Genomic DNA, 12,290 nt, shown 5'->3' with positions numbered 1-12,290 from the left:
GAAATGAGAAAATCGCAGGAATAAATGTCTCCCGTAGAATTTAGAAAAAACAGTGAAGGTTGTTCTTGTGTTCTCAGTTTTTTTTTCTTTCAATTAATTTTTGTTTTATTATTACTACTCTACTAATAGCATGAAGTTAAATACAATGAAAATAAATATTTGATCCATACCAGGTAAATATATATAAATGGATTCAAGTTACTTGTTAAAAAGAAATGGATTCAATGAGAGACGATGGACTCTGAAAAACAAACTGAGGGTTCTAGAGGGGAGGGGGGTGGGGGATGGGTCAGCCTGGTGATGGGTATTAAAGAGGGCACGTTCTGCATGGAGCACTGGGTGTTATGCACAAACAATGAATCATGGAACACTACATCAAAAACTAATGATGTCATGTATGGTGATTAACATAACAATAAAAAAATTTAAAAAAAGAAATGGTTTCATATTGGATTACAACATAGAATCCAACTAATTGTTATGTAAAAAAAAAAAAAATGCCTACAAAGTGGGATTCAGAAATGCTGAAAGTAAAGAAATGAGGAAAACTATAACCAAGCAAAGTCAAGCCAAATACAGTGTTTGTAATCATGCTACCTAACAAAGTGAAATTCAAAATAAAAAGCATTAACCAGTCAAAAAGGACAACCTTTAGGGCTAAAGGTTATGCTATACAAGGAAGATATAACAGTTACGGAAAAGGTACTATCAAATAACATGGTGGTAACCTTAATAAAGTATAAATTACACAAAATATGAAATGAAGTACTGCTTTTAAAAATATATTACTAAATCTAGCAATTAAATGACCTAGGAAAAAGAAATCCTAGTATTAGCAAACTTAATGCCGCCTTACAGTTTTTGAAATCTATTGCTAATCAAAAAGTTGTGAAGTTTCTTGGAACAATGGGTAGTTCCTTGAACAAAGTTTGCGGCAGAAGAACACAAGGTGAGCCTAGAGCATCTTATTTGGCAAGAAATTAAGAAACTGGCCAAGAATTAATTGTTCCAGAAGTGACAAAAGGACACCATGACACAGAACTCAATGAAAGAACAGAACTAACCAAATAGGAACAATTTATGCTTAAAAAATAATAATAATAATGTAACTTGTACATATTATTCATGTGTATACTTACATATATTTTATTTGTATATACATACAAATAAAAATCCAAGTATGTATAAGGGGCAGAAGACAAACTCATCCCTTCCAAAAGAGTGTATCCATGCACAATGTCATTTTGTTATACTTGTTTTTTTTTTTTTTTGCTTTTGGGATTATGAACATTTTATTTTTTTTTACTTTAAATTTTTTATTGTTATGTTAATCACCATACATTACATCATTAGTTTTTGATGTAGTGTTCCATGATTCATTGTTTGTGCATAACACCCAGTGCTCCATGCAGAATGTGCCCTCTTTACTACCCATCACCAGGCTAACCCATCCCCCCACCCCCTCCCCTCTAGAACCCTCAGTTTGTTTTTCAGAGTCCATAGTCTCTCATGGTTCGTCTCCCCCTCTGACTTACTCCCCTTAATTCTTCCCCTCCTGCTATCTTCTTCTTCTTTTTTTTCTTAACATATATTGCATTATTTGTTTCAGAGGTACAGATCTGTGAACTTGTTTTACACACGTAATGCTTCATGTAAGTGGATATGGCTATAGTTAAAAATAAAACAAAAGAAAACAAAAAACTAAGCTAAAACTCTCACACTTCTGTGTGGAAACATCTATTATTGCTCATCTAGTAAAATCCAAGGGTTTGGTTTTGTTTTGTTTTGTTTTGTTGTGTTTTAAATAGGCAGAAAACAAAAGATACCATTCATATAAAGAAGCTACTATGAGAAAATAAAAAGCTTATGAGAATGTGTGCAATTGCTTTTGGATTAAACAAATGGTTGTGGCAAAAGTGAAGTAAGAGGGGTGATGTCAAGAGGATGGTGCAGTGGGAAGCCCTAGGCCCTCCTTCCTCCAGGGAGACACTGACTTCAAAACAATACATGAGCCAGATTTCTTTGTTGGAACTCCAGTCCACTTGAGAAAGTGTAGCACCTCAGGCAGGCACAGGGCCAAGAAGAGGTGCATTGGAGCGGGTAGGAATCTCTGTTGTACTTCCCTACCTTAGCCTAACCCCATTCAGCACATTAGAATACCCCCAACTCATGACATCTCTTTTGGGATGGAAAGAGGGGTGTGGAACATGAGTTCAGTATTCTGCCTTATGGGGATGCTGCCCAAAGACTACTTTGTATCTTTCACCTGACTCAGAGCATTTAGGGAAAGGAAGCAGCCTGGATGCCTGGGTACCTACAACATTACAAAACAATGGCAAATCATATATCCGATATAGGGTTAATATCCACTGTATGTAAAGAACTCCTATAACTCAACAACAATCCCAAAAAAATGATCCAATTAATGAATGGGTAAAGCATCTGAATAGATAGTTTTTCAAAGAAGATATACAAATGGCCAACAAGGAGATGAAAAGATACTCAGCATCACTAAGCATTAGGGAAATGTAAATCAAAACCAGAATGAGGTGTTATCTCACACCCATTAGGATGGCCACAACAGACAATGGCAAGTGCTAATGGAGATGTGGGGACATTGGAACCCTCATGCACTGCTGGAGGGAATGTAAAATGGTGCAGCCACTATTGAAAACAGGATAGTTTCCTTGAAATGTTAAACATAAAGTTATCATAGGAGGCAGCTGTCCCACTTCTGGTCATATATTCAAAAGAATTGAAAGCAGGATCTTGAAGATACATCTGCACACTCATGTTCACTGCAGCATTATTCACAATAACCAAGAAGTGGGAGCAGCTCAAATGCCCATCAATAGAGGAATAAAGAAAATGTAGTATATATGTACAATGGAATATTTTTCAGCCCTCAAAAGGAAGGAATTCTGACATGTGCCACATGCATGAACTTTGAGGGTATTATGCTGAATGGAATTGGCTGGTCACAAGAGGACAAATTCTGTATGATTCCCCTTGTGTGAGATATCAAGAACAGCCAAAATCATGGAATCCAAATGTAGAATAGAGTTTGCTCATGGCTGGGGAGCAGAGAAAATGGTTGAGGGTAAATTGTGTATTATAAGATTTTTACCACAAGCTTTTAGTATATGTGCTGCCGAAGCGAGCACTTACCACAAGTTTTAAAACCTGAACAAAATAGTTTAGAATATTGATGAAAGTATTTTTAAAGAAATAAACTATAGGGTACCTGGGTGGCTCAGTTGGTTAAGCGACTGCCTTTGGCTCAGGTCATGATCCTGGAGTCCCAGGATCGAGTCCCGCATCTGGCTCCCTGCTCAGCAGGGAGTCTGCTTCCCCCTCTGACCCTCTTCCCTCTCGTGCTCTCTCTCTCTCATTCTCTCTCTCTCAAATAAATAAATAAAATCTTTAAAAATAAAGAAATAAACTATAAAATAAAATTTGGAGAGAGGCACCTGGGTGGCTCGGTTGTTTAAGTGCTGACTCTTGGTTTCAGCTCAGGTCATGATCTCAGGGTGCTGGGATCGAGTCCCCCTTCCGCCCCTTGAGCTCTGCACTTGGTGTGGTGTCTGCTTAAAATTCTCCCTCTGCCCCTCCCCTGCTCATGCTCTCTCTCTCTCTCACAAATAAATTAATTAATTAAATCTTTTTAAAAAGTTGGAGAAAGTTGGAAAGTATAAAAAACAGCATTGGAAAGGCTGACAATCAAGGAGTCAATGGGCTGTGGATTCAGTTGATATAGACAACAACAACAAAAATTGGTCAACAATGGAAAATGAATTAGTCAGTTTAGGGATGGAACTGCCAACCAATTAAGTAATCATTCCAGTAATTCAGGAAGACAACATAATAATAATCCAGGTTAGAAGAGAGGTAGTGAGGTAGATGATCCAGCAATGAGAGATAATAGCAGAGTGATAGAATCAGAGGACTAATTAGTTATGATGGCTAAGGAAAGAATGAAAATCATTTCATCAAAAGCATTCATCCAAAATTTCCATTTTAACCATCCCACCCTTTAAGTATTGACTCTTACCTTTCCAATTGCCTTCTTATAGATTGACCTAAAAATTATACAGACCCAGAGATTTCCACTCCAATTATTTTACCATATTTTCACTGACCCCTTGGGTCCTCCTTTTCTTCCTTAGCTTAGATTAGATTCCAGGCACAGCTGAGTTGAAGGATAGGTAGATAATGCTGACAATAGAAATATCAAGTGGTGGGGCGCCTGGGTGGCTCAGTTGGTTAAGCGACTGCCTTCAGCTCAGGTCATGATCCCAGGGTCCTGGGGTCGAGCCCCGCATCCAGCTCCCTGCTCGGGGGGGAGCCTGCTTCTCCCTCTTCTACTCCCCCTGCTTGTGTTCCTTCTCTCGCTGTGTCTCTCTTTGTCAAATAAATAAATAAAATCTTTAAAAAAAGAAATATTAAATGGTAATCAATCTAGAGAGTGAATGGTGAAACCCTAAACCCCTTCCCCTACTTGACTACAGAAGCACTAATAGTGAGGATTATATACCCTGTTATCTCCCACCTGTCCCTTGCTTTCTCACCCAAGAGAACGGAAGCTTTGTCTTTTGAAAAATAAGTCCAAGAATAGAAGCTACACATAAAGACCAAAACTATTCCACCCTGGGGACTTATAGCCACCCTTCTTAATCTTCACAGATTATGCTTTTAACTTGTTAAACAGATGTGGGTGTCAGGTTACTAATTAGGATCTTCAAATGTGTGGGAACCCTTCTTTCCAGGATTTTGTCCTCATCTTTCTGTATTTACTCCAAAGTTTTCTGGAGCAGAACCCTTAAGGATATTTTGAGAAACGGTGCATGGGTTATGTATAATAAATTTTCATTAACTGAAAAACTTTATTTTTTTTACCTTTATGTTTTATTTATAGTTTGTTTAGGTATAAAATTCTAGAGGATAATTGTCTTTCAGAACGTTGGAGACACTGGTCCAATTTTCTTCCATCTTTCAATAATAATATGTGGATAACTGATCCCATTATGATAAAGAAATTCATAGTCTTATCTTCAGAGTTCATTTTCTTATTGGTTTTAGGTTCCTATTCAACTATCGTTTTGTTAAAAAGGCCAGCCACAACCCCTCTTTTCTCCCTTACTGAACTTTGTTGTAATTCTATCTATTGCCTCCAGAAAATACTTCTTCAGTCTCCTGCAGAGAATATTGAGGATATAGACTAGGCTTTTGGTTTTCTCAGAGCAAAGTGGGAAAATGGACTAGAAGATTGATCATTCAGTGTGTTATTTTCATTCATTTCTTCTCTTTTGGATTGTCCCACCCATACCTCTCACAGGTGGCTTTGTGGTCAGCCCCTGAGAAGGAAAATCTCATCTTGTCCTCCTTGGGAAGTCGCCTCCAAGTTCAAGGTGGCAAAGGGGACTGAGTATCCAACTGTTTCTGGAGGACACAGAAAATGCTCTTGTTTTAAGCTCATATGCACAAATAATTTTCAGGATCCTTAAGGTAATGGTGGTGATGATGGTGGCGGTGTGTTTTTTGGGTGTGCATTTAAGTGCATTAAATGAAAGAATGGCAAGGAAACAAATGATAATTGGCTGTCTAAAAGTAATCAAAATAAATCAAATTAAGACTATACAATGTAAAAAAGATAATGGAAATCATGACTCTCAGAGGGTTCCTATAAATTACTTTAAGGGCAGAAGCATGGTTTCAGAGTTCAGATCAAACTGGCTGGTCAAAAGTTAGATTTTCTTTAAAGACCCATTTTTGCTTAAAAAAAAACCCAAATTTGCATTTTCTTTTATATTGTATCTATTTATCACTAAAATATTTTAATGACTTTACATTAATGGATGTTCCAGGAAGTGTACCACATTAATCATATGGCTGTGGATACCTCCAAGAACTCTACTGCCCATCCATCCTTAGAGATAGGTATTGCTTTAGGTTTGAGAGTTTTGGTCTGAATTTAGATGTATAAGCTATACCATGCATAAACCTAGAAGTCTTCCTTCAATTTAAGTTACCGATCACTAAGAAATGGCAAAGTACTTGAACTTTCAGTGACTCTTATTATCAAGTTCTGTGTTACTAATAAATTGCTTCTATAACATTATAGCATATGGATGTACTATCAAAAATTCTAAATGATAATTGGTTTAACACAATGCATTTAATGTGAATTTTTATAAAGCCACATATTTACATCTATTATTAATCAATCATTGTATAAAATATTATGTAGAGGTGGAGTTCACATAGATTAATTGAATTTTTATGATCTCTGATGTTGAGATCTCAAATACCTCTAACCCATAGTAAAATACAAGAAAGTAAATCAGAGCATGAGTGTCACTGGGATTTGAATGATTCTCCTATATCGGGCATTTTCTAAATCATAGGAGAAACATTCCTAAATTTTTTTATATAAAAAAATGTGGGCTCGACCAGGGAGACGAACATATAGGAATCATTTTTCCCTCTAGGGCCAAGATGAGTTAACTCATACATTGAAAATCAGCAACTTACTCAGAAAACTTTGAAAATATACATCTTGCTGAGCTCTGAGGCCATTCCACCCCACAGCTGTTCTGGATCTCCCTCAGAAGGTTCCTTGGGACTTTCTCCTCTTGTAAATTTATTATCAATTCATTTTTTAAAGCTTTCAAACTCTTCCAAAGCCACTCTCTTTAAAACTGGGGAAGATCCACTTTGTCAAAATAGTTATAGAAGTTGAAGGCAGAAAGGGCTGCTACATCTTTCTTTATGTTCTGGGGTCCTTTTCAAAGTGCCAATTTCATTTGTACCTATAAACTTTAAAGATACTTAGTTCACCCAAACTTTCTGGCTGACACAAAATGGAATTCTCAGTACCTGAATTGCAATCATGGAAGATAACAGGCTCACACTGTGTGCCTTGTACCGTGATTGATTTTCAGATGCTCTTCAGCAAACCACTTGCAGCTTAATTGGAAAAAAAAAAAAAAATCATTCCTCCAGGCTGTGTAAGGTGCAAACTGAGAGCAAAGCAGATTTTTTTCTTGATTAGAAAGCATCCAAGTGCATTAGAGAATAGGTATGAACAGAGACAATGGCTAAACCCCAGGTGCCTAACCCCAATGGGATGGCTGGGACCCTATTTTTCTGTAGCACAGTTGTCTCAAGAGTTAGGGATTTACAACCAGAAAAATGTCAATAAAATATCTGAGGACTATTATGAGATTGCTAATATTTTATTTCCTAGTAAGAACACTTAAATATATACACGCAGACATTCCCACATAGTCCACCAAACATCATACCGCAACACACAGGTATTACCACTTATAATTTAGCCTTATGTAAATTTCACCAAAATGTTCCAATTTTTCTCATTTCCCCGTGAATACAAGGCAATGTCTCTGTAGAAAAGGAGTGGTTAAAGGAAGAATTATTTTGTAGGCTACAGGGATTCAGCTGGAATTCCAAAATCTGCTGAGAAAAGCAATTCAATACCTGGATATTGTATTTTGAACATATCAGACATCCAGCCACTTGGATATCTATTCACTCAACAAATATTCATTAAATCTCTACTACGTGTCAAATTTCTGACACGATATGACATGTTTATAAATGAGCAAGAAGCAAGACATTATAGACTTATGTGTATATGAGGATAACATATATTCAATGTGTGCATAGTCTATCATGAAACAAAATAAATAATCCAATACAATAGCCACCCCTTATCTGTGAGAAATATGTTCTAAAGCCTCAGTGGATGCCCAAATCACTGGTAGTACCGAACCCTATATATACTGTTTTGTTTTTGTTTTTTTTTCCTGTACCTATAATAAAGTTCCGTTTAAATCAGGCACAGTAAGAGATTAGCAATGATAACTAATAATAAAATAGGATAGTTAAAACAATACACTGTAATTAAAGTTATGTGAATGTGATCTCTCTCTCTCTCAAAATATTTTATTGTCTTCTTGTAATGATGTGAGATGATAGATGCCTACGTGATGAGATGCCTACGACAGACATGATATTGTGACGTAGCATTAGGCTGCTATTGACCTGCTATTGACCTTCTGACAGTGTATCAGAAGGATCATGTACTTCCAGACCTATAGTTGGGGGGGGGGACTACTGTATAAAATGAAAACACAGCAACAAAATGAATTTGACAGAGCTCACATTTTTCTTTCTTTTTTTTTTTTTGGTCAAAATCAAGTTTTATTAATAGAAAATAAACACTTATTCCAGTTTCAGTTGTTATACTTGAAGTTGCTAATAAAAAAATAAAATATTCACTTAAAAATCCTGTTTTGCCTAAGACAATGAAATTGTGTTTTTTAAAAAAAAAAAACGGTATTCAGCACCATTTGTTCATAGACTTTTCAGAATTTGTTCTTGGAAATTTCCTGTCCGTAAAGTACAGGAATCACTGAGCTACATGAGGAAACCTCTCTGAGACAACCAATGAGGAGTTAAATAATCATCATAAAAGGAATCCCTGTGCATTTGGCTCGGTAACCTGGACTATACAGTGATGCCCTCCCCTCCAGCTGAGGAGGGACATGCTTCCAAGCACTAAGGTAGGAAGAGTCAGACTGTTACTTACTGTTAGAATTGGCTAATAACAGTAAATTTCTGGCACAGATGCTACTGGTCCTTAACTCCCTGTGATTTTAGGAAATTCTGTAAATAGTTTCGATTGGATTCAATTTATTCAGAAATTAAACATGTTTAATATGGTTCACTCTACCAGAGTATCTCCTGGCTTAGTGTCCTTATAAAAATGTGGGTAAATCATAGTCTTAAAGCATACTTAGAATTCTGCATTATTCACACCCAAACCTATTTTAACAAAATGTCTATAATTAAAAGCAGCTGATGAAATCCAAAGTTATGACAAGGGAGACTCATCTCACTTGAAGCTGTGTTGCTTAGAGAATTTAAAAAACAAAAACAAAAACATGTGCCCTTAAAGCCATTCAAGGACAGGTAAGGAGCCACCCTCTCTTCATTCTTTACCATAGGATTCCAATCAAGGATGGGCCAAAAATTAGCATTTTTTAAATATTTCAGAAAAGTCCAAAGAAGTGTTAAAAAGACATTTAACAATGTCTCTCTTTCTTTATCTGTGCATAGTAGTGCCCATGAGAATTTCCTAATTACACAAAGACAAAGGCAAATCCTTACACTCACTCAGATATAAGAAGAATGGGAGGTAGACTGTTAGGTCATCCTTAACCATAGCTTCCGTGGGCTTTTTCTATATGCTGATCACCAGGGTGACCAGTGTGAGGCAGGTGGACTTTCATGAGAGAATAGTTTTTGGTGGCCAGGACCAGGCATATCTGCCTAGCAGAATACACAATAGGTAAGGGATTAAGGGAGGTAATACAGGGAAGCTACTCTTTCCAGCTCAGAAGTAGTTGATGAAGACCGTATGTGCATTCAAGAAGCCCATGGGATCCTCTAGCTGTGGCTTTTGGCTACTGTGGTCATCCAGAATCAACACTGTGGACTGCATGGGAGCATTTTTCTGTATAGCTCCAAAAACTCTGGGTAGGGATTTATGGGATCCAATGGCCCATAGATAAAATAAATGGGAATAGTTACAGAAGCAAGAGCTCTCTCTTGGGGCGCCTGGGTGGCTCAGTTGGTTAAGCGACTGCCTTCGGCTCAGGTCATGATCCCGGAGTCCCGGGATCGAGTACCACATCAGGCTCCCTGCTCGGCGGGGAGTCTGCTCCTCCCTCTGACCCTCTTCCCTCTCGTGCTCTCTATCTCTCATTCTCTCTCTCTCAAATAAATAAATAAAATCTTAAAAAAAAAAAAAAAAAGAAGCAAGAGCTCTCACCCAGATTCTTCTGAACTTCCTCTGGTTGGTGTTCTGTAAGAGATTATTAATAACTAACTTCCATCATTGTCGGGTATCCCTTCCCACATGTCCCACAGCTCACTCTCAAAGGGTCAGGTGTATGGCCCAAAGACTGGGGTGAGACCTCAGGAGAATACAAAGAAGTGCATCAATCATGTAAAGATGGATGACAGCATGCCTCCATCTTCGAGAAGCTTTGGTGAAGGAGAGGGTAGTGAGTCTCAGGAAATATACCCCCATTTGACAGACAGACTCTTGATGGTAAGCTGACCAGATCAATTCTGCTTGAACCTATAGAACAGCTCCTGAGCAATGATATCTCCATAATCAGGTGACAAAGTCTGTTACTGTGATTCTGGAGCCCCAGATGCCACAAGCGTGCCTCCACAATGCTGACCTACTCAAATATGGAATAGTGACATAGTCTTGGTTTGTCATTGAAGCCAAAGCTCAAGAAAGCAAGGGAAATCACTTAATAAAACGTCAAGGTCATACCTTCCCAAATCTTGTAGCAATCATAGCTAGATGTTGGAAAGCTATGTAAAAGCACAACTAACTCAGGACTTCCAACCACATCCACAGAGTCTTGGTAGAAGATCTGCAGTCCCTTATAAATGAAAAACTTGCTTAACAACTTCCATGAGTGATGAGTGAAGAGCAAGAGTAAGTGGGGGGGGGGCAGGGAAGTGAGCGGCAGGGATAGAATATGCAAATAGGCCACCACCAGGGGCACAGCCAGTAGCCCCACTTGAACCCATTACTCCCTCATTTTTATTCAGGTAACACATGGACTACAAGACTCCATGTTTGGGGGAAGCTCACATTTCATATTTAATTAGAACCCCGTGGTTGGAATGAGACCTGGGAGAAAACAGCAAGACAGAGAAGTGAGGAGATAGGCTATTATATAGCTTAGAAATGTATAACGTAGGTAGGAAATGTGGTAGGGTCCTGGAGTTAGGGAATCCCGGTAACAAAGAATCCCCTAGTGTTTATTAGGAATCAAGGAGAGACGGCATCTCAATTAAGTCCTCTAGATCACAGGGAAGCACAAGGAGCACCACTGTAAAGCGATGCCCCAGAATCTTAGATGATTTAAGCAGTATGATGTGATGCCAAGCCTGGGGGAAGGAGACACTTGCCTTTAGTATATGTGCATATGTCTTGTGGAAATAGCATTGGATTGGGCATCAACAGATGTGAATTCCAGTTCCAGATGTCTTGTGTGTAAATCAACCCACCTCAATTTCCCTCCATGTCAAGGTAACTTTAATCCACCTCTCAGAGACAACATATTGATAAAAATGTCTAATGAAAAAGAATGGGCAGATACAAACATGGGTATCAAATTGTATTGTGCTCAGAGTTGTGTGGCAAATGAATTTCAACATGTGTGAACACTAATATTCTGAATGGGGGTTGTTCTGGGAGCAAAGTATTATGACAGCAATCCAGGAGCTAAACAAGCTATCATATGATTTGAAATCCATTCCCTGTATTATAGAAACAACACATAATTATGGAATTGACCAGCAGAGGTCAATGATACCATTTTCATATGCAAAAGCCATACATAATGCTTTCGACACACTTTCTATATGTTCTGCTTTTTCATTGGTTGTAATAGCTGCAGTCTCTGAATGCCTCCATTTCTTTTAATGATGTGATGAAACCTGATTATTTTCTATTCAGACTTATTTTTCACAATTTCTTTTGGAACTCATCTACTTGAGATCTAACAAAGGAAGAACTAACATTGTTGCTAGGGACAACATAAGGAATGAATTCTATCCTGTGTGAAACCGGTTCTCCCCTTGGAAAACCTGCCAATAATGATTTCCAGGGCAGACATCTCCAACAGGTAGATAGTGACCCATCAATAGCTTTATCACCCTGTGTTCTCAATCTCAGAGCATCTTCTGTGCCCCTTCAACCCACAAAATAGGTAATGATTGGCAAGAATTCCCCATATCTCTGCTGTCCCGACCCCTTATTGATAATTAGGTAATAATCAGCAAAACTTAGTTTGCATCAGGCATCTGTCAAGCACTTTACAAATATTAATTCATTTAAACCACATCACAATGGCATGAAATAGGGATGATTAATATCTTCGTGTTACAGAAGACAAAAGAAACAAAGAGAGTATGTAGTTTGCCCGAATTTGTACAAGTAGAGCTGGGGTCTGAACCCAGGTGATCTACATGTAATGTGTTCAACCACTCTGCTAGGCTGATGCCCAATACTTGAGGTGAGGATTTGTGTGAATGAGTAATAAATTCATCTGATTATATTTTTAAATTCTTTATAAAATTCTCTGGTAATGTATGTTTCTATTTTCCATTTTTGCTTAATTTTTAACTCTTTGGTTTAATCTTACTCTTTTTTTGATATGACTACACAGTGTCAGGTA

The 12,290-nt window shown here is 37.8% G+C and overlaps 1 pseudogene; it reads right to left on the bottom strand.

The window, feature by feature from the left end:
• Positions 1 to 9,418: 9,418 nt before the first annotated feature.
• On the bottom strand, positions 9,419 to 10,646 carry LOC114213704 (mesoderm-specific transcript homolog protein-like; annotated as a pseudogene).
• Positions 10,647 to 12,290: the final 1,644 nt, after the last annotated feature.

Source organism: Eumetopias jubatus, unplaced genomic scaffold, assembly GCF_037043125.1.
Source record: "Eumetopias jubatus isolate StellerSeaLion01/CBP00866 unplaced genomic scaffold, mEumJub1_p1.0 scaffold_14, whole genome shotgun sequence".
Lineage (NCBI taxonomy): Eukaryota > Metazoa > Chordata > Mammalia > Carnivora > Otariidae > Eumetopias > Eumetopias jubatus.
The sequence above is the reverse complement of the archived record's forward strand: the minus strand, read 5'-3'. Positions and strand labels throughout refer to the sequence as shown.